Source organism: Capra hircus, chromosome 3 (genome assembly GCF_001704415.2).
Source record: "Capra hircus breed San Clemente chromosome 3, ASM170441v1, whole genome shotgun sequence".
NCBI lineage: Eukaryota > Metazoa > Chordata > Mammalia > Artiodactyla > Bovidae > Capra > Capra hircus.
Genome location: NC_030810.1, coordinates 61,993,765 through 62,014,775, shown reverse-complemented (window position 1 = coordinate 62,014,775; position 21,011 = coordinate 61,993,765). Strand labels below are relative to the sequence as shown.

Sequence of the window (21,011 nt, the reverse complement as noted above, 5' to 3'; positions counted from 1 at the left end):
GCTCGCACTCCTGAGGACCAGTCCCAGGCAGAAGGGCACCTGAAGAGCCCCGAGCGCCGATCCGTGCCTCGCCGGTGGGGGGCGCTCTCCCGTGGGAACAGTCGGGCCGAGTGGAGCGGGGAGAGGCGGAGCAGGGCGGGACGCGGACCACCCCCGCCCCCTGGGCCCCGCCCCTCGCTCTGCCAAACTTTGGGTTCCCAGGGAGTCTCAGCGGCCACTGGAGAGGAGGCGCGCCGCCGCCCGCCCGCCCGCCCGCCGCGTCCTCCGCCGCTGCTAGCGCCCGGCCCCGGTCGCCCGTCGCGCTCGGCCCCGAGGGCATGCGGCAGCAGCAGCGGTCCCGGTTCCCGGGCTCGGCGGCGCGGGCGAGCGTGAGCGGTGAGTGGGGCGCGGAGCTCGGGGAGGGTTCCCGGAGCTGCAGCCGGCCGGGCCGCGTGGGGAGGTCGGGGCTCATCTCTGCCGGGCCCGGCCCGGGCTTTTTTGGGTTGCCTGGCGTCCAGCCCGGACCCCAAACCTATTCCACGTACCTTGGACAGACCTCTTTGGGCGACGTGGAGCACATCTTGCCCTTTCCGCCTTCCCTTTTTCCCGCTAGGAGTAAAAAGCCGTCGGGATGCGGAATCCGCGCTGCGTCCGTCCGTGCTCTGAGCTGGTGGGCTGGGCGCAGAGGAGCGGAGAGCCAGGCACAGGTTCCGCTCTGCCTTTGCACAGGTCCCTCTTTTCCAAACTCGATCTTGCAGCCCTCGATGGTGAATTGAGGTTCTCCCGTAGAGCCCACAGATGTAACATTTTCCAGCCATCAACTCCTTCCGGGCTGGCGGTGTGTTAGGGAACAGTTCGAACCATGCGAGGTATCCAAAGATTTGGGAAATGGTTATTATGAATTCACTAGTAACTGTCAGAGGCAGTGCTTTGAGTAAGTGAAGGTCCTGACGGTCCCCCTCACCATCGGTAGACAAAAGCGCTTTGTTCTGTAGCAGTGTTACTTTATTGCTTTCCTTCAACAAGTTACAACTACCTAAACTTGCTTAGAAATTTCTCAAGTAAGTACTTGGAGGCGTGACTGTGCGTATTGGAAACAGTTTAGTTTTATTAAGGGAATCATTAAAACTGCCCCCAAAACATGTAGGTCATTTTTAAACGGCATTTTCCACGAAATGTTACTTACTACTGTCACTGCTGTGCGTTTCTCCCCCCTCACTTCTTTGCTGCCCTGGGTATTACCTGGCTTTGGCATATTATTTTAGAAGTTAAGAGCTTCTTTCAGCTTCTCGCGGTTCCTACTTTTCTGTCAGAGAATAAAGTAAATGCCAGTCACAGGCGATCCCTCTCCACCAGTCGGTTACTATTTCATGCACTGCACAGCATGTCATCAATGCATGAACTTTTGTATTGCTAAGGAGAGTTATTGGGCTTTCCAGTGAACTACTTATCAGGGGTTGCTAACCCTACTTCTCATGAGAAATTGCATCCAATTTTGTGTGTTCTGATCCAGTGAATAGAATTTTCCTTTTTTTGAACAGAAACGATAGTTAGAAACACACCACCTCTGCTCAATTAACACTATGCTTGTCCAAACAAAGTGGGCTGTTCTAAAAAAGACCAGCAAGCAACCCCTGCCAGTGAGGTTTCTATTCTTGAGATAAGCTTCTGGAGGTGTCTCTTGTACCATGCGACTGTATGTATCATGTCGTGATATTCAGTCATCTGGATATAACTTATTCATTGTTATGTCAGTATAATACCAAGTGCGTGCATGTGTGTGAACGCATGCTGTCATATCCGACTCTTTGCAGCTCCATTGACTGTTGCCTGCCAGGTTCCTCTGTCCATCCATGGGATTCTCCAGGCAAGAATACTGGAGTGGGTTGCCATTCCCTTCTCCAGGGGTTCCTCCCAACCCAGGGATCAAACCCATGTCTCTTCCATCTCCTGCATTGGCAGGTGGGTTCTTAAACACCAGCACTACCTGGGAAGTCCATCTGAGTACCAAGTACCTAAAAAAACAGATTATTTGAACACATTTTTCAGGTTTTCTATTTTTGTCTTTAGAATTCAAAACTTTGTAGCTTTAACTCTAAGTAACACATTTCTAAATCTTACAAGTGCATAAGTAGTAGTTACCATTCTCTTTGTATTATTAGGTCAGGTCTAGTTAAATATCTAGGTTTCCCTGGTATCTCAGTGGTAGAGTCTGTCTGCCAACACAGGAGACTTGGGTTCGATCCCTGGGTCAGGAAGAATCCCTGAAGAAGGAAATGGCAACCCACTGGGAAATCCTATGGACAGAGGAGCCTGGTGGGCTACAGTCCATGGGGTCACAAAGAGTTGAATAGGACTTAGTGACTAAAGAACAATTTACATATCTGGATGATTTACAAGATGTTTAATTGAGTAGATCTATGTATATTTTCTACAAATGAAGACTAAAACGAAAACATTTCAAACTGGGATAATTTTCTATTTATGTTCATCATAACCTATTTGAAAATCTACATGCTAATCCTCTCCCATTTTCCCAAAACTCATAGACACAGAGGAACCCTTGCACACATAGCTCCATAGCCAGTCAGCAGTCACGGCACACACCCTCAGAGCGGTGCACCCATGCCGGAGGCTGGCTGCCTCTCCCCCAGGTTTTTCATCTTGGAGCAGAAATCCACCATAATCTAAGCCTAGCGTCTGATTTCTTCGGGCTGTGGCTGGGGGAATCATTGTAACTCGAATGGGAATTGCTATAACTCAAATTACCCATTAGCCATTCTCTGTGAAGTATATATTAGTTCAAAATGCTTTCTGGACTGTGATTATACCCAACAGAGTGGTTAAGTCTGATTGCAAGGTTCTAAATGCCAGAGCCCAGGCCCAGGGCGTTATTACTGTGGTGTAAAGAGAAGAGCTGGGCTTTGCAGTCAGACCAGCCTTTGTTCCAGGCCAGGCTTTGCAACTATGAATACTTTGCTTCACCTCTCTAATTTCCTTGTCTGTAAAAATGAAGATTATATCCACCTCCCAAGATGAAAAGAGAAAGTACTTATTGGGGTCTCGATGTACAGGAAGTACTCCTTAAATGTTGGCTGCCTCCTTTCCCTCCTAGATAAACCCTAAAATATTGACATTTCTGTAAACATGGTGCAAATGTACATTGTACTGGTGAGAGTGCAAAGAGAGATTCCCAAGTCCTGGGTGATTTAGAGATGTTCTTCTCACTTTTCTCACTCATTTTCCTGCTTCCTCGCCATGGCCCTTTTACTCTTCTGTCCATCGTTTCTCCTGAAGGTACTGAGCTGTCCCCTCTCTGACTTCTGTCCCTCATCCTGGATTCTTTCTGTATGTGGAGGAGTCCCCTGGAACTTAGTCCTGCCGTGGCTGGGAAAGGTGGAGGTGAGGGGTGCAGAGCTGAGTGAAAGCCCCAAGAGCTTGTGCCCTTACAGTGCTGCGTTAGAGAGGCAATTTGGTATACAGGGGTCTGAGTTCTAATCCCAGCCACACTTGAGTGAACTCTTGTGACTTTGAATAAATTGCATATCATCTTTGAATCAGTTTTCTCATTTGCACAATGGGGATAATAATTCCTTTTCTAGCTACCGGCATTGGTTGTGTTGGGTCCCATTAAATCAGGTATGCAGAAGAGCTTTGTGCTCGGCCAGGGTCACATAGTGGAGAAGGCAATGGCACCCCACTCCAGTACTCTTGCCTGGAAAATCCCACCGACAGAGGAGCCTGGAAGGCTGCAGTCCATGGGGTTACTGAGGGTCAGACGTGACTGAGTGACTTCACTTTCACTTTTCACTTTCATGCATTGGAGAAGGAAATGGCAACCCACTTCAGTGTTCTTGCCTGGAGAATCCCTGGGACGGAGGAGCCTGGCGGGCTGCCGTCTATGGGGTCACACAGAGTCGGACATGACTGAAGTTACTTAGCAGTAGCAGGGTCACATAAATGTTGGAATTAAAGTGGCAGGGCCTCCAGATATGGGGCAGACAGGCTGTAGGGCTGGGAGGATCTCCACATGGGTGTTGGATGTGCTGAGTGAACTTGCTGCCTCCTCAAGGAGGAAATCCTGCCAAAGGTTGCGAGATTGCCCTGTGGGAAATATAAGAGGAAGAGAAATTTCAGGACCAAGATTACCTAACATTGTGTGATCGAAGGCTCAGGGCAAAGGTCCAAAGAATTTTTCATTCCATCTTAGATACCTGTGCTGTCTGCTCATCTCAGTTCTTAGTAGACAGAAACATAGAGTTAACTAACCAGTCAAAGCAGAGTGGTATTGGCGATCATCAGACATTAAATTGGGGTGCCCACTGCAGATGGTGATTGCAGCTATGAAATTAAAAGATGCTTACTCCTTGGAAGAAAAGTTATGACCAACCTAGATAGCATATTCAAAAGCAGAGACATTACTTTGCCAACTAAGATCTGTCTAGTCAAGGCTATATGGTTTTTCCTGTGGTCATGAATGGATGTGAGAGTTGGACTGCGAAGAAGGCTGAGTGCTGAAGAATTGATGCTTTTGAACTGTGGTGTTGGAGAAGACTCTTGAGAGCCCCTTTGACTGCAAGGAGATCCAACCAGTCCATTCTGAAGGAGATCAGCCCTGGGATTTCTTTGAAAGGAATGAATGATGCTAAAGCTGAAACTCCAGTACTTTGGCCACCTGATGCGAAGAGTTGACTCATTGGAAAAGACTCTAATGCTGGGAGGGATTGGGGGCAGGAGGAGAAGGGGATGACCGAGGATGAGATGGCTAGATGGCATCACGGACTCGATGGACGTGAGTCTGAGTGAACTCCGGGAGTTGGTGATGGACAGGGAGGCCTGGCATGCTGTGATTCATGGGGTCGCAAAGAGTTGGACACGATTGAGCAACTGAACTGAACTGATCCTGTCCCTGGGCTTCCCAGGTAGCACTAGTGGTGAAGGACCAGCCGGCCAATGAAGGAGACAGAAGAGATGTGGATTGATCCCTGGGCCAGGAGGATTGTATGGAGAAGGGCATGGCAACCCACTCCAGTATTCTCGCCTGGAGAATCCCATGGACAGAGGAACCTGGTGGGCTACAGTCCATGGGGCCACAAAGAGTTGGACACTACTGATGCAACTTAGCATGCGTGCACAAGCCGTCCTCACTGGCCTGTGCCTACTTGGTAACTTGAGTCTCCAAGGCTTACTCTGCAAAGCACTAAACTGACTCAAGGCATTCCCCCTCCTACCCCAAACAATTAAGCTTATTTGTTAATTCAGTCTGAAAGGTGCCTGTTGCTCTCTGTCTGACTTACCTGGTGAGCCAGAACAGAGCCCAGTGAAAGGAAAGTCTCACTTCCTGAATTATACCCCCTCTTCCCTCTACAGGCTGATGTCTTCATCCTTATTGCTCTTCATCTCCTGGCCTGGCCTCTGTGGCCCCACCCCTAGCCTTTTGTCCCATCTGCCTACTGCCTTGAACTTCCCTGCTCCCGTGGACCTTGCCTCCCATCCTCAGATGTGAATTATTCATACAGCCAAGTCTGGGCCAGACTGAGTGTCACTCTGAAAAGCAACCTGCCCCACCCCTTGCTAACGATGTTAGTCAGCCCCTGAACTTACTCATCAGCTATCCTGTGTCTTTATTGTTCCCTGAATGTTTGGCTGGAGGACCTACAAGCCCTGGTTGATTCAGCCTTGTGCAGCCTGATATGGTATCATCAAGGTGGCTTGGCAGGTGGCAGGGATGGGTTGGAGGGCATTTTATCTCCTCCATAAGTGCTGCTAGTTTGCCCAAAGGCTCTCCAAGCAAATATGCAATCTGAATAAAAGCAGTGTGCTTGCTTTGTAAATGCACCTTTAAGGTAAGTCCCCTGGGCTCCCCTTTCAGTCATGCTGCCTCCAGACCCCTCTTTTTCAGAAAGGCTTGAGCTGTCCCCAGATGGACTCAGAGCATGTAAATCAAAGGTGGGCAGTAGAGTCCATCACAGATGTTCACTTCCCAAAGAGAGCTGGAATCCAGTGTTAAGGCTCAGAGCCCTTGTTATCTTCAACTAGTTATTGAAGATCAAAGCAAGGCATTGGGTATAGAACATCCCTGAATAATTTGCCTCCTGCCCTGGTTGATTTCTAATAGGTCAATTCTTTGAATAGGAGCCTTTTCGCTGAACTAAACTGTCACATGGGTCTGGCAAGGAGAAAATAAGTATAATCTTTTTCTATATCCCCATGGCATTAGGCGGAGAAGGCAATGGCGCCCAACTCCAGTATTCTTGCCTGGAAAATCCCAGGGACGGAGGAGCCGGGTGGCCTGCTGTCTGTGGGGTGACACAGAGTCGGACATGACTGAAGCAACTTAGCAGCAGCAGCACGGCCTTAGGATTAGTCAGCGTTCTCCAAAGAATGGAACCAATGGGATAGCTATTTATAAGAGGATGTTTGTTTTAAGAATTGACTTAGGGTCATGGAGGCTGAGAAGTCACACAGTCTTGCCATCTGCAAGCTGAAGAACCAGCAAAGTAGTGTAATTCAGTCTGAGTCTGAAGGCCTGGGAATAGAAGCTCTGATGTCTGAGGACAGGAGGAGATGTTATCCCAGCTCAGACAACAGGGAATAGTGGCTCTTCTGCCTCCTTTTTGCTCTGTTCAGTCTCTCAGCAGACTGGATGATACTCAACCATGTTGCTTGAGGATCATCTTCTTTACCGAGTCAGCAGATCCAAATGCTAATCTCTTCTAGAACCATCCTCACAGCACACTTACCAGCTACCTGGGCATCCCTTAACCCAGTCGAGTTGCACATAACAATAATCCTTGTACCACCAAACCAGGAAGTTGCCATTGTTACATCAGTCCCATCCAGTCCACAAAGCCCACCCATATTAAATCACGAGTCCCCCAGATGTCTCTTTTTCTCCTGCCTGATTTGGGATTCATGTTAAATTTGTCAGGTTGTTTTCTAGCATAGTTCCTCAGACCTTCCCTTTCCTAAAGCCCTTGCAGTTATACAGGTCTTGCATACAGTAGATGACTCTCAACCTGAGTCTGGCAGGCGTTTCTTCCCAACCAGACTTGAGCATATGTTCTTGGCAGGATGCTCTGCTCTTCTCAGCACATCACATCAGAAGGTACACCATATCAGCCTATCCACCACTGGAATTTTGGCGCTAATCACCGGATTATGTTGGTGTCTGCCACATCTCCCCACCTTCAATTCACCATTTTTCCCTTTGAAACATATTGGTGTTTGTGGAGAGACGTTCCGAGATTATTCTAATAGCCTGTTCCTCATTAAACCTCTACCTAAAGCCTTATTGGGATTCCCTGATTGCTCAGTTGGTAAGAATCCGCCTGCAATGCGGGAGACCCCACTTTGATCCTTGGGTCAGGAAGATCCACTGGAGAAGGGATAGGCTACCCACTCCAATATTCTTCGGCTTCCCCTGTGGTTCAGCTTGTAAAGAATCTACCTGCAATGTGGGAGACCTGGGTTCAATCCCTGGATTGGGAAAATCCCCTGGAGAAGAGAAAGACTACCCACTCTAGTATTCTGGCTTGGAGAATTCCATGGACTGTAAAGTCCATGGGGTTGATGAGCAGTCAGATGTGACTTTTTATTCTTCCCTGCCGACTTCTGCCTGAATCAGCTACCTCTCTGAAGGTTGCCAAACGGCGATTCTTTAGTTCCATCACTCCTTTCACATTTGTTAGTTGGCATTCTATTATAAGGAAGAGCTTTCTTTCTCCTTCATGAATTTACTCATTATATTAGGATGTATTCGTGGATTCCTTTTGAATACAATGTGTTGAGATCTCTTACTATCCTTACGTATTTTGATGCTCAAATTGTTCTCAGTTTGACCAGTTGAGAGTTCCTCTGAACTGGCTCCTTTGTCCTTTTGGCATTGTTATCATTCACTGAGCATTTTAAAGTTTTCTGTCATCACGAGATAGCCCAGGCTTATCTTGTACTTTCCCTGACCTGGTTAGTCATCCCTTTTGGTAGAGAACGGTATTTAGAAAACAAGATATGGAAGGTTGGTGTGCCCGTTGTTACTGGGGTATTGTTGCTTTAGATCTCTCAGAGGACAAAACTAGGAAATATATGTATATATACATATACATTTATATATTATCTACATAAGGCCATGCATTATAAAATCATGAGTTCATGCTGCTGCTAAGTCGCTTCAGTCGTGTCCGACTCTGTGCGACCCCATAGACAGGGGCTCACTGTCTCTGAGATTCTCCAGGCAAGAACACTGGAGTGGGTTGCCATTTCCTTCTCCAATGCTTGAAAGTGAAAAGTGAAAGTGAAGAGTCATGCCCGACTCTTAGCGACCCCATGGACTGCAGTGTACCAGGCTCCTCCGTCCATGGGATTTTCCAGGCAAGAGTACTGGAGTGGGGTGCCATTGCCTTCTCCGGAGTTCATACTAAGACCTCCAATTCCAATCCAACACCCAAGGATCTTTCTAGTCTTACCTGTTTATATATTTCTACATATCATCTCTGGCAGTTAGAAACTTGACTCCCATTACCTTCAGTATTTTTACTTATTTGTTCAAAGTAGCTCATCTCTCAGCCACAAAGGCCATCCTGCTTCCCCTGCGTCCACCTCTCTTCCCACTGCTGCCTGTCTTTGACTGCCAGGCCTGTTAGCTCAGGCATGTGTGCAGCTTTATTGTCAGCCTTCAATCCCTCCAGCTCCCTATGTGGTTCCCCAACTATAGCCCATTCTTCCTTGCGACTCCCCAGATTCCCTTTCATCATAATTGCATTCTCAGCCACCTGCTGGCCCATCAGTTCTGGGGAGGGAAGAAAGGAGAAGGCAGAGGAAGACAGAAGATGGGAATGATAGAAAGCAAAAAGAGAAATAGTATATACATTTTTTAAAGTTTCCATGGGTTGATACTAGATCATCACTAGCCTTTCTTAGTTAAGTTCTAGTCTAACTTCTATAGTCAGATAATTGATGTCTGTGGCCTAGTTCAGCTGGTAAACTCTGTTCAGTCGATGGGGAAGGTAAAATTCCTTAGGAGAAACTGTTTCTTAAATTGTATCATTCAACATGTTAGAAGTAAACTGGGCTGCTTGCTCTTCTGAGCTTTCTCTGAAGCAGGCAGACTAACTAACTAATCATTGCTATTTTCTATCTTGTATTTAGAGTTTTAGCCAGTAATTTTCGTTTGATAATGGATTTTCCCCATAAACTCTTGTCAAAAATTCCAAATAGAGATACATTTACAAATTTTTATTGACATTTACCACAATCATATTATATTACTCTAGAATCACTAAATGTTTGCAAAAGGCATTAATGTCATTATGGAGAACAAATCTGCATATTTTATTTCTCCTGGGGTTAGGGGATTAACTACTGAAAAAAAGAGGCTCCAGTGGTCAGCGTGATGAAAAGAGCCCTGGGCTCGAAGGATGAGAGCTGGTCAGAGTGAATCAGTGTCTCCTAGTTTTACTTTTCTCCTCTGTGAGAGAGAGAAAGCTATACTGCTCATCTCACCATGGGCTCAATGGGAAAAGAGACATGAACTCACCTCGAAAACTGCTCATTGGTCTTTTAATGAATATGTTTTGATGGGTTACTCCAAGATCCAAAGTGGTAGCGGAAGTGTAGTAAAATTATTAGAAGATTAAGCATGGGGTTTAATTTCATCAGGTGAAGATTAAACACCCAGCTGGCTAAACTCCTTTTATACTTTTTCTCTAGGGCTGCATGTTTCCAACTGGTAGTGGGAAACACCAGTTAGCGACCCTGGACAGGGCGGTAGAGGGGAGACGTCTTGAGGTTGTAGTGCCAGTGACCCACCCAGCCTGAAGGAGGGATTTCCGCCTCTGATCTTCCCTCCCTGGTAGTCTCTCTTGGGATCCCCCGCCCCCACCTCTTGGGAACAGACCTGCCCTGTTGCTTTACTGGACTTGTCTGACTCCTCTGGACCTGGAAGTGGGTTGAGAACTTTACACTGGCTGTTTCATTCACGTTGGCCCAATAACCCAATAACCTGGCAAGTTAGTCTTCTCTGACTTTCATAACAGAGAAAATTGAGGCTCAAAGAGGGTAAGTAACCGTCCTCATGTGTGCGTGCTCAGTTGTGTCCACCTCTCTGTGATCCCATGGAATGCAGCCCACCAGGCTCCTCTGTCCATGGGATTTCCCAGGCAAGAATACTGGCGTGGGTTGCCATTCCTTCTGCAGGGGATCTTCCTGACCTGGGGGTGGAAACCACGGTCTATTGCCACCTGGGAAGCCCAACTGTCCTCAGGCCCCACTGACAATAACAATACAGCCCCTGTGTCAGAGACTATTCTGAATGCCTCATTAAATCTCCCAGTAGTCTTAGGAAGAGGGTACTGTTGATATCCCCATTTTATAGATGACAAAATTAGGGCACAGAGTGGTTAAACCTGGTAAGCAAGGCTTTGGGTTACCTGTTGGCACAGTGGTAAAGAATCTGGCCACCAGCGCAGGAGACACAGGTTAGATCCCTGGTCCAGGAAGATCCCCTGGAAGGAAATGGCAACCCACTCCAGTATTCCTGCCTGGGAAATCCCATGGACGGAGGAGCCTGTCAGGCTATAGTCCATGGGGTCGCAAAGAGTCTGATACAGCTGAGCAACTAAACAACAACAAAAGCAAGGCTTTACATTCAGGCCAGTTATCACCAGAGGCCATGCTCTTTTTGGTCTTTTGATATCCAGTTTCCCCAACACCATTTGTTGAAGAGACTGTCTTTTCTCCATTGCATATTCTTGACACCCTTGCCAAAGATCAGTTGATCATATATACATGAATTTATCCCTAGGCTCTCTATTCTGTTCCATTTGTCTATGTGTGTCAGTCACTCAGTCGTGTCCGACTTTGTGACCCCATGGACTGTAGCATACCAGGATCCTCTGTGTATGGAATTCTCCAGGCAAGATTACTGCAGCAGATAGCCATTGCTTTCTCTAGGGGATCTTCCTGACCCAGGGATCAAACCCAGGTCCCCCACACTGCAGGCAATTTTTTTACCATCTGAGCCACCAGTGAAGCCTCCATTTGTCTATATGTCTGTCTTTATGTCATACTTTTTCTGATCACTGTAACTTTGTATTCCTTTGTAGTATGTTTTGAAACCAGAAAATATGAGGTCTCCAGATTTGTTCTTTCTCAGACTATTTGGAATGCTTTGTGTTTTCACATGAATTGTAAGATTTTTTTCTATTTCTGTAAAAAAAAGTACCACTGAGATTTTGATAGCAATTGCTCTAAATTTGTTGTGTAGGCATCTTAACAATAAGTTCATTTAAGTTCAGTTCAGTTGCTCAGTTGTGTCCAACTCTTTCTGATCCTGTGGACCTTAGAATGCCATGCCTCCCTGTCCATCACAACTCCTGGAATTTATTCAAACTCGTGTCCATTGAGTTGGTGATGCCATCCAGCCATCTCATCCTCTGTTGACTCCTTCTCCTCCTGCCTTCAATCTTTCCCAGCATCAGTCTTTTCCAATGAGTCGGCTCTTTGCATCAGGTGGCCAAGGTATTGGAGCTTCAGCTTCAGCATCAGTCCTTCCAATGAGTATTCAGGACTGATTTCCTTTAGGATGGACTGGTTGGATCTCCTTGCAGTCCAAGGGACTCTCAAGAGTCTTCTCCAACAGCACAGTTCAAAAGCATCAATTCTTCGGCGCTCAGCCTTCTTTATAGTCCAACTCTCACATCCATACATGACTGCTAGAAAAACTATATTTTTGACTAGACAGACTTTTGTTGGCAAAGTAATGTCTCTGCTTTTGAATATGCTATCTAGGTTGGTCATAGCTTTTCTTCCAATGAGCAAGCATCTTTTAATTTCATGGCTGCAGTCACCATCTGCAGTGATTTTGGAACCCAAGAAAGTAAAGTTTCTCACTGTTTCCATCTTTTCCCCATCTCTTTGCTATGAAGTGACGGGACCAGATGCCATGATCTTAGTTTTCTGAATGTTGAATTTTAAGCCAGCTTTTTCACTCTCCTCTTTCACTTTCATCAAGAGACTCTTTAGTTCTTCACTTTGTGCCATAATATCTAACAATATTAAGTTCTAATCCATGAGCACAGCATGTCTTTCCATTTACTTATGTCTTCTTCAGGTTCTTCCACCACTGTTTTATGGTTTTGAATATACAAATATTTTGCTTCCTTGGTTATATTAATTCTTAAGTATTTTATTCATTATAGTGCTATTGTGAATCAGACTGTTTTCTTAATTTCCTTTTCAGTTTGTTTGTTGTTAGTGTTTAGAAATGCAGCTAATTTTTGTATGTTGATTTTGTGTCTTACAACTTTACTGAATCCATCCATTAGTTCTAACAGGCTTTTTTTAAAATGTGTATGGGATCTTGAGGGTTTTCTACATATGAGATCATGTCATCTGCAGACATATAAGTTTACACTTTCCTTTCTGATATGAATACCTTTTATGTCATCATCTTGTTTGATTCTGGCAAGAACTGAGATACTTTATTGAACAGAAGTGGCCAGAGTCAATATCCTTGCCTTGTCCCTCCTGATCTTAAAGGAAGAACTTTGAGTTTTTCACTGTTGAGTATGATGTTCATTGTTGGGGCCTTGCTCTTTAACCACTCTGCTCACCTGCTTTACTACTAGTACTTGAACCCAGAACCCAAAACCCGAGTTCTTTCCCCACACCACGTTGCCTCTCCTCTGCTTCCTCACCCCCTTCTACCTGCCCCTTCCTGCTTCCCTGCTTTGTTTCAAGCAGCAGAAGACGGAAGTGGCAGTGCCCTAGGCCTCATCACAGCAGTGCTGGGCCCATACTTTCAGGGAGGGGAAGAGTCTTTCCTGGACTGTAGTTAGTTTAGTGTAGGTATAGGATGCCTTTTTATTGGTCCTTGTTAAATTGACGTGTTAGAGCGTGAACAGTGATTCCAGAATGCCAGTTGTATATTCCATTGAATTTGGTGGAAACTTTGAGTTAACAGACTTTCTTGGGAAGTATTATCTACCATTTATTGAGTACACCCTATGTGCTAAGCAGCTTGCTAGGTGCTTTATAGACGTTGCTTTCATTATCCTTTCAGGAGTCTGTATAGTTGTTGCAGTTATTGTGCTGCAGTTACTTCCAGAGAGGAAGGAAAGGGCTCTGGCCAGATCAGCGATGTGCCAGGTTAGAGGTGTTGCTGACAGTGATGAGCCTGCATCTGACCCAGGGCCAGCCGCCGCCGCAGCCTGTGCCGCTTTCTCCCTGCTCCCCAGCCTCCTGTGTGTCACGGCCTGCCATACTTTCCTCGAAAGGATTTAGATGACCAGAACTCCACAGGTCTGGCCTTCCCTTCTCCAAACCCTGTTTTAAATACTCATGGTAAAATGTCCATTTCATTGCTTATTCTGACCGACAAACATTCATTATACAATGGAGGGATAGAAGCAAGCAGACCACAACAAAATAAAACTCCCATTCTGAAAAGTGGAAGGCACCTAGCAGCCACAGGTGTGTAAAAATGATGAACCACTGCTGGGCAGGGATTGTTAAGGTTTCCCTGCCTCAATCCCTGCTTCTGCTCTCTGGGAGAGTCTTCCTAGCGGCCTTGACTTTGACTGTCGCCTGGGAAGTTCTTCCTTGTCCATTACCCTCTGTGGCCATATCTGAAATGGATGTTGGAAAGTGTGAGCTCATGCCACGCTGTAGCTTCCATGGAAGTATGGTTCCTTAAAAAGTTTACAGTCTTCTGATCTGTTTGCTTCTGGTCAGTTCCATACACCAGTTACCATATCCAGGTTCCATTCTGGAGCAAGTTCTTTAGAATTCCTTATTTCCCAGCTTCTGTCCGGGCCCATCTCTCTCTTCCTCTCCTTAGTGGTCTCTACTCTGACTTCCTCTAAAACACAGACTTGGGCAGGAGGGTGCATGCTTACTCTGATCTTTCCTATCAGCCTGACTTTTTTGTTCCAATGCCATGTTTTACTGAGAGGCCTTTGAGAAAGGCTATGAGCAACTATACTATTTTCTAGTCTTTGCAGTTGTAGAAGCAGTTAACTTTTCTGATCCTCCAAGTCCTCCAACTTCTAGGTACTGCCCATTTTTCTCCACTTTTGCTTACAAATGATCCTTGCCTGAGCTCATCTCTTTCTGGGAATGCCTTTCTAAAAGCGAGGGCTTCCCAGGTGACTCAGGGGCGAAGAATCTGCCTGCCAATGCAGGAGATGCAGGAGATGCTGGTTGGATCCCTGGGCCAGGAAGATCCCCTGGAGAAGGGCATGCCAATCCACTCCAGTATTCTTGCCAGGATAATCCCATGGACAGAGGATGCTGGTGGTCTGCAAGCCATAGGGTCACAAAGAGTCAGACGCGACTAAGTGACTGAGCGCGGACACACACACACTAAAAACTGTGAGGAGCAGCCAATGCTTGCTCATAGTATGTTTCCTTCCAACGCTTGCACCTAGAGCTGCAGGCTTCTTTGGCAGAGAGGCCCCCAGATACAGTGATTTGAAGATGACAGAAGTGTTTTTTTCTCTCTCTTGTTAATAATCCTGCGGTGAGTGGTTTGGATTTGAAGGGCTCCTTTTATTTTGTTTCTCTACCACCTACCAGGGTAACATTTCTCAAACTCCCTTTGTTTAAAGATAGATAGATATCTTTACATCCAGTATGCTGAAAACCAGTATTTTGGTCTGGACTCCACAGATCATGCATTTGTATTTCATAACAATGTCAAATTGTGACAGACATTTCTAGGTGTTTATTCATAATTTCTGTATTTTTATCTGTTTATTAATGGAAAGTTGTCCCCGGATGACTTAGAGTTGTGCTTCTAGGGCTCTGCCTTGGTCTGAATGTTGAGTGCCGGATCACGGGCCTCTCTGAGCTCCAGCACGCGGGAAGGTGAAAGAGCATGAAAGTGTCGGGCTGTTCCAGGGCTAACCCGGGAGCTGTGCTCTTCATTAATGTTCACAGTCCATTAGCAAGGAGTTAGCCACACGACCACCCTGGCTGTCAGGAGGCTGGGAAATGGAGTGTATTACTCTGTAAGAAAAGGAAGACATGATCTAATAGTCTGTGCCATAGACCATAAAGCCAAGAATGATGAAAGAAATCATTATGAGAGAAGTCACACGGCAGCAGACAGTCATGGGCAAGTGAGTTGGAAGAACCGTCCTGAGCTCAATGTCCTGTCACTCAGAACAGGACCTCTTGGAGTCCGGGGTTCTGCTGGTCCTTTTATGCATCCCAAGGGCCACAGGCTGGTAGTGTGGTGAGGTTAACAAGGGGGAATTTTGCTCAAGAAGGGGCCAAGAACCATTCTCAGGAGGAAATCCAGAAATGAGATATACAGATTTGGCGTTAGAATCCACAAGGCTGTATTCAGTGTGCTGGGGCAGAGGTGGATCTGATTGCCTGAGATGCTGCAACAATCAGGATCGGTGGAGCACCAGGAAAGGGGTTCTACTAATCTATCCTGAATCCAAGCAAAGCCCTGGAGGAGGGAAAACAAAAGATCCTGGCCAGTGTGAGCTGGGAGAAGTCTCTCCAATCCCAAACCTCTCTGCCAGCTTGCAAATGCTATGCTACAAACAACCAGTAAAACCCAAGACCACCCTTGCTTTAGCCTCTGTGTTAAAACCTGGTGCTTAAGCCTCAAACTTTTTTTCTATTCCAACAGCTGAACTGAAGGAGGTTTTCATTCCATCCTGCACAGATGCTACCCTCATGGTGACTTTCTTGTTCATCTTGGAGGCAGTTTGGGAGCTTAGCATGAGAAAGAGAGGACATGAGCAGTGTCAGGGCTTGAGCTAGTTCTAGAGTCACCATATAGAGGAAATAACTTAAGCAATCATAGCTCTGGTGCAAGAAAGTTTAAAGGGAAAAGAAGAGAGACTTGAGAGCCGAGTCTAGGCATATGTACACTCCAAGGCTGATGGAAGAAAGCATGACAGAAATAGGACAGTGGAAAGAGAACCAGGAAAGAGTAAAGTCACAGAGGCTTGGGAGGGGAGTTTCAAAAAGAGAGTAACTCTCTGTCCATATCCACAGTGAAACCGAAGAAAAAGAGAGACTGGAAATAAAGGATTTGTCATTGAATTATTCAGTAAAACTGAGCATATTTTTTATTATGTGCTGATTACAAACAAGTTTCTGTGTTTGTGCTTCAGAGAACAGGGAGACAGAAGGATACCAGCTCTGCCCAACAGGTTTGGAACTGAGGCGAAGACAAATAAATATTTAATACGGTGTGTTGAGTGCCACAGGAGAGGTACCAAGTATTTCATAGCCAAATTTCTTGAAAGAATAGCCTATACTTTCTTCCTACTTCTGTATCACCCAGGCATCATTCAATAAAGTGTGATCAAGTTCTTGCCTCCTCTACTCCCAACCAGCAAACTAAAACTAACCAACACATGAACTAGACACGTGTTGTCCATGCCCGTGGACATGCCCATGGTGCCCATGTCCATTGGGCATCAGGTGCACAAATGTAAGTAAGAAACTGGTGGCCTTTCAGAAGCTTGCAGTCTGATGGTAAAGGCTGATACTGAGACAGAGGCTGCTTCTACGGTGCAGTAACAGGGGAGTTCCCTCCAGTGGCTAAAAGAATCTGACTTTAGTAATAAAGAGTCACCTTAGGAGAATGAATGTGTATATGTCTGAAAGTTCCAGGGGTATACATGTGTGTAGGTTCCAGAGTTAAGGACTGCCTCTCATCTCCCCCAAGTGTGTTTGTATTCATTTTGTTTTTTTTAAATTTAAATTTATTTATTTTAATTGGAGGCCAATTACTTTACAATATTGTATTGGTTTTGCCATACATCAACATGAATCCGCCATGGGTATACACGTGTTCCCCATCCTGAACCCCCCTCCCACTTCCCTCCCTGTACCATCCCTCTGGGTCATCCCAGTGCACTAGCCCCAATCATCCTGTATCATGCATCGAACCTGGACTGGCGATTTGTTTCATATATGATAGTATACATGTTTCAGTGTCATTCTCCCAAATCATCCCACCCTCTCCCTCTCCCAGAGTCCAAAAGACTGTTCTGTACATCTGTGTCTCTTTTGCTGTCTCGCATACAGGGTTATCGTTACCATCTTTCTAAATTCTATATATATGTGTTAGTATACTGTATTGGTGTTTTTCTTTCTGGCTTACTTCAGTCTGTATAATAGGCTCCAGTTTCATCCACCTCATTAGAACTGATTCAAATGTATTCTTTTTAATGGCTGAGTAATACTCCGTTGTGTATATGTACCACAGCTTTCTTATCCATTCGTCTGCTGATGGGCATCTAGGTTGCTTCCACATCCTGGCTATTATAAACAGTGCTGTAATGAACATTGGGGTACACGTGTCTCTTTCAATTCTGGTTTCCTCGGTGTGTATGCCCAGCGGTGGGATTGCTGGGTCATAAGGCAGTTCTATTTCCAGTTTTTTAAGGAATCTCCACACTGTTCTCCATAGTGGCTGTACTAGTTTGCATTCCCACCAACAGTGTAAGAGGGTTTCCTTTTCTCCACACCCTCTCCAGCCTTTATTGCTTGTAGACTTTTGGATCGCAGCCATTCTGACTGGCGTGAAATGGTGCCTCATTGTGGTTTTGATTTGCATTTCTCTGATAATGAGTGATGTTGAGCATCTTTTCATGTGTTTGTTAGCCATTTTGGAAGAGTAGAGGTGAGGAGTGCTGGGATAAGATGAGACTGTTGATGGAATGGAGATGAGTTGATTCCTGAGCCCCTCCCTCTCCCTCAGTGCCTTAAGCCCTCACCTCTTTGTCTACTTAGGGACTAAGTCTGGTTCATGTGCGCAGGGCCTAAAAATCATCTGCCATTATAGCATCACCACCATTATAGTATCTACAGCATTTTAGCGTCTCCACCAGCCTGCAGAGCTTCTGGGAGAGCAGCACTCATCCAGCAGCCCCCGTGGCTGGCCCTGCCACTGGAAATACCACTGTGGACGGTGGATCAGCGGTGCCACCAAAAGGCAGCCCTGTGGCAATGTCTGCCTGGCCTCAAATCAGGTGGCAGTGCCCCTTGGCTCAGGTTGTCATTACCCTGCCCCTCTCTGCCCCACCCTCTTCACAGCACCGTAAGGGAACATCTGCTGCTTCTTTCTCTCCGCTTCTAGTTTCAGACCTGGCTAACCTGAGGCCCAAATGAACACCTCAACCCGTGTCATTTATTTCCATGGTATACAAGACCAGGAACTCCGAGCTGATGCTGGAGTACAGCTGATGCTGGAGTACACTGCAGGACATCCAGGACGTAGACTCCAGCATGCAAGGTCTGTTGTGCAGTCATCTTTCTTGTGTATAACCCCTGATGTGGAGGCATCTGTGCTCAGTCGTGTCTGACTGTTCCCAACCCCATGGACTGTAGTCTGCCAGGCTCTTCTGTCCATGGGATTTCCCACACAAGAATACTGGAGTGGGTTGCCATTTCCTACTGCCGGGGATCTTCCTGACCCTGGGACTGAACCTGTATCTCCTGCATTGGCAGGCAGATTCTTTACCACTGAACCACTAGTGAAGCCTGCATATAACTCCTAACTGTGGGCAAATCACTCATCGATTGAATCACTTAGTGTGTGTAGGGAAATTTGCTAGGGTTCTGGCATGTCTAAGGGGACATAGGGAACATCTAAAGAATTGTAATACTGGCGCATGCCTTTGAGAATACTGTTTATTCCTCTTGCCTTCTCTGAGAGTTGCTACATTTATAGCTAGGAAATATTATGTGTGCTTGATCACACTAAAAAGATTTAAGAAAATCTATAACTGATAGCATATTAACTCCTTTCAAATAACACTGTTGTATTATAATGTACTTGAAGGTGATATCTGTTTCACTACGTGAGAGTTAATTTGATATCTGGAGGAGGGGGTTGATCACTTGGTAACTGGGGGAGGGCAGAGTTCATGGAAATCAAGAGATGGTGCAATGACCCAGAGCTGGAAACAGCAAGGAGCTGTTAACACCCCTCAAGCCGAAAGCCAAGGAGAGGGGGAAGGGGAGGCTGCCAGTAACGAGAGGCTGCCTGCCAGGCACTAACCCGGCCAACTCAGAGCAATATGCCAGGGAGTGAGCAGGGGAAGTCAGTGTCTCAGCTCTGCCCCACCCCCTCCTCTTCATCTTTCACTGTACCTCTCAGGGTAGGAGCTGGAGGGCAAGGAAGCCAGTTGATGAGGTCCCAACAGGGAAAAGAGCAAGTGGAGCGGGTCGGAGAGGGAGCTGGATGGGCGGATGGTTGAAATCAGGCACAGCGTTCTCCTGTCTTTCGCATGCGCTTCTGTGGCCTGATTGCCTTCATACAGGTGTGCTGTTTTGCTTTCTCTACGCACATAGAGTGGTAGAGGGGGTGGGATGGGGATGGCTGTGAGACTCCGGCTTTAGTGACCAGACGGCGGTGCTCTCCTTTAGAGCTTCTGAAGCTGTCATTGAAACAACCGTCTCCCTCTATAGCCACATGCTTTGAAAGTGTGATTTTCCTTTCTGTATCAAATTTCAGGATTCAAACAGGCACTAACCTGGGCGGGCATGCTTTCCAGAAGCAAGGAGGGGTCACTGCAGGTCACTGTTCACTTGTTACTGGGAACAGCGGGGGACTATTTGGAACACACCATGTAGAATAGGAGATTCTTGAACATCCTTCTCAGTACCAGAGGCAGATTTAGTCACGAAATGGATCAAGCCAGGGAATGAATGCAGTATGTGGTTACATTAAGACAAGCAGTTTGGACCAAAATTTTCTCTGTTGTGAATTTTAGAAGGAAAAGAAATCTGATTTTCTTCTTCTGAGAAGTCATTGGCTGTAAGTAGGAACTTTGAAATTTCTCAAAATATATCTTCAGAGTGACAAAGTTCTTTGTACAAAAAAATATATCTTTCAGGGATGAATGTCCACATTTAAAATTTTGGCATTCTCTCCTCCTTCAAACATGTGATTACATGATGATCTAAAGATCATTTGCTACATAATAGAACATATTGGGTTATATTATATGTAAATATTAGTCATTTTAAGCATTCTGATTAGCATCTTAACTTTTAGGACAGCCAAAATGTATGTCATCTGTCCAGCCTAATGAATTAGAGGAGATTAAAATTGTATACAATTGACAGAGTAAACACAGTTAAAGATTTATATTACATGTGGATAAGCTGAGTCAGAGAATTTGCGGATCACGTAAAATCCATGTCTCACCTCATTTATTTGGTTTAGTTCGGTATGTTTTCAAGTTTGCTTTCCTGTTTAACCAAGAGGTTTAAGACAGTCCTCAATCAGTCATCAGTGACATCTGGGGAACAATACGTTTGACTCTAGTTGTTTATTAAACAAGTCCTTGGGTAGAAGCTGTGTGTTTACAGCCTGCGCGTTCATAAATCCACCCACCTGATGGAGAGAGAAAGCAGTGATCGAATCAGCTGACATGCAACAGGCGGTCCTCCCTACCTACAGGGCTTAGAAATGAGCCCTGACACAGTAATCTGTTTATTCTGCTGAGCTCTCGCTGCCGTTTCCCCTGTGTGTCACCACTCGAAGCTGAAGATGGCTCGAGGCACGGAAGTTTCTCATTTCCGAAGCGCACCCGGTTGTGCTTGCTACTCCTGTGTGTCTGGAGCTTGGGGAACACCACTACCAGCAGCGTCTCTCGGTGTACCGCCGGGCCTGGATGCTATGTGGAGAACAGGGGTCAAGATCAGAACAACCTTATGTGCCGGAGTTTACCATTTGCTCTTAAACAGAGAAATGAAACTTTTCAACAGAATTGAGTTTAACTTGCTTAAGAGAAACGGTCTAGTGTATTCAGAGAGGGTTGCAGATTTGTAGTAGCCCTACACTTAGCGGGGAGCCCTAACATAAATGTATGAGCTTTACCTGAGAATATCGAGGATCCCAGTCTACTGTCATGGACAGTTATCTGTTTAAGTTGAATCTCCAATAGATGGCTGCTCCTCTGTGTTACTTTGCTACAGCAAAGAGTAAAATTACTGCTTATGAAACCTGCAGGCTTTATTTATTTTGAAATTGCTGCAGTATAGCAGAGCTG

General features: G+C 45.9%; 1 protein-coding gene across 1 annotated transcript in view; it reads left to right on the top strand.

Moving 5' to 3' along the window:
* The window catches only part of LPAR3 (lysophosphatidic acid receptor 3), an 83,265-nt gene continuing 62,456 nt past the window's right edge, over positions 203 to 21,011 (top strand). The window contains exon 1 of the mRNA XM_018045685.1: positions 203 to 375. The gene's annotated coding sequence lies outside the window, so the exon portion shown is untranslated. The remainder of the gene's footprint in view (positions 376 to 21,011) is intronic.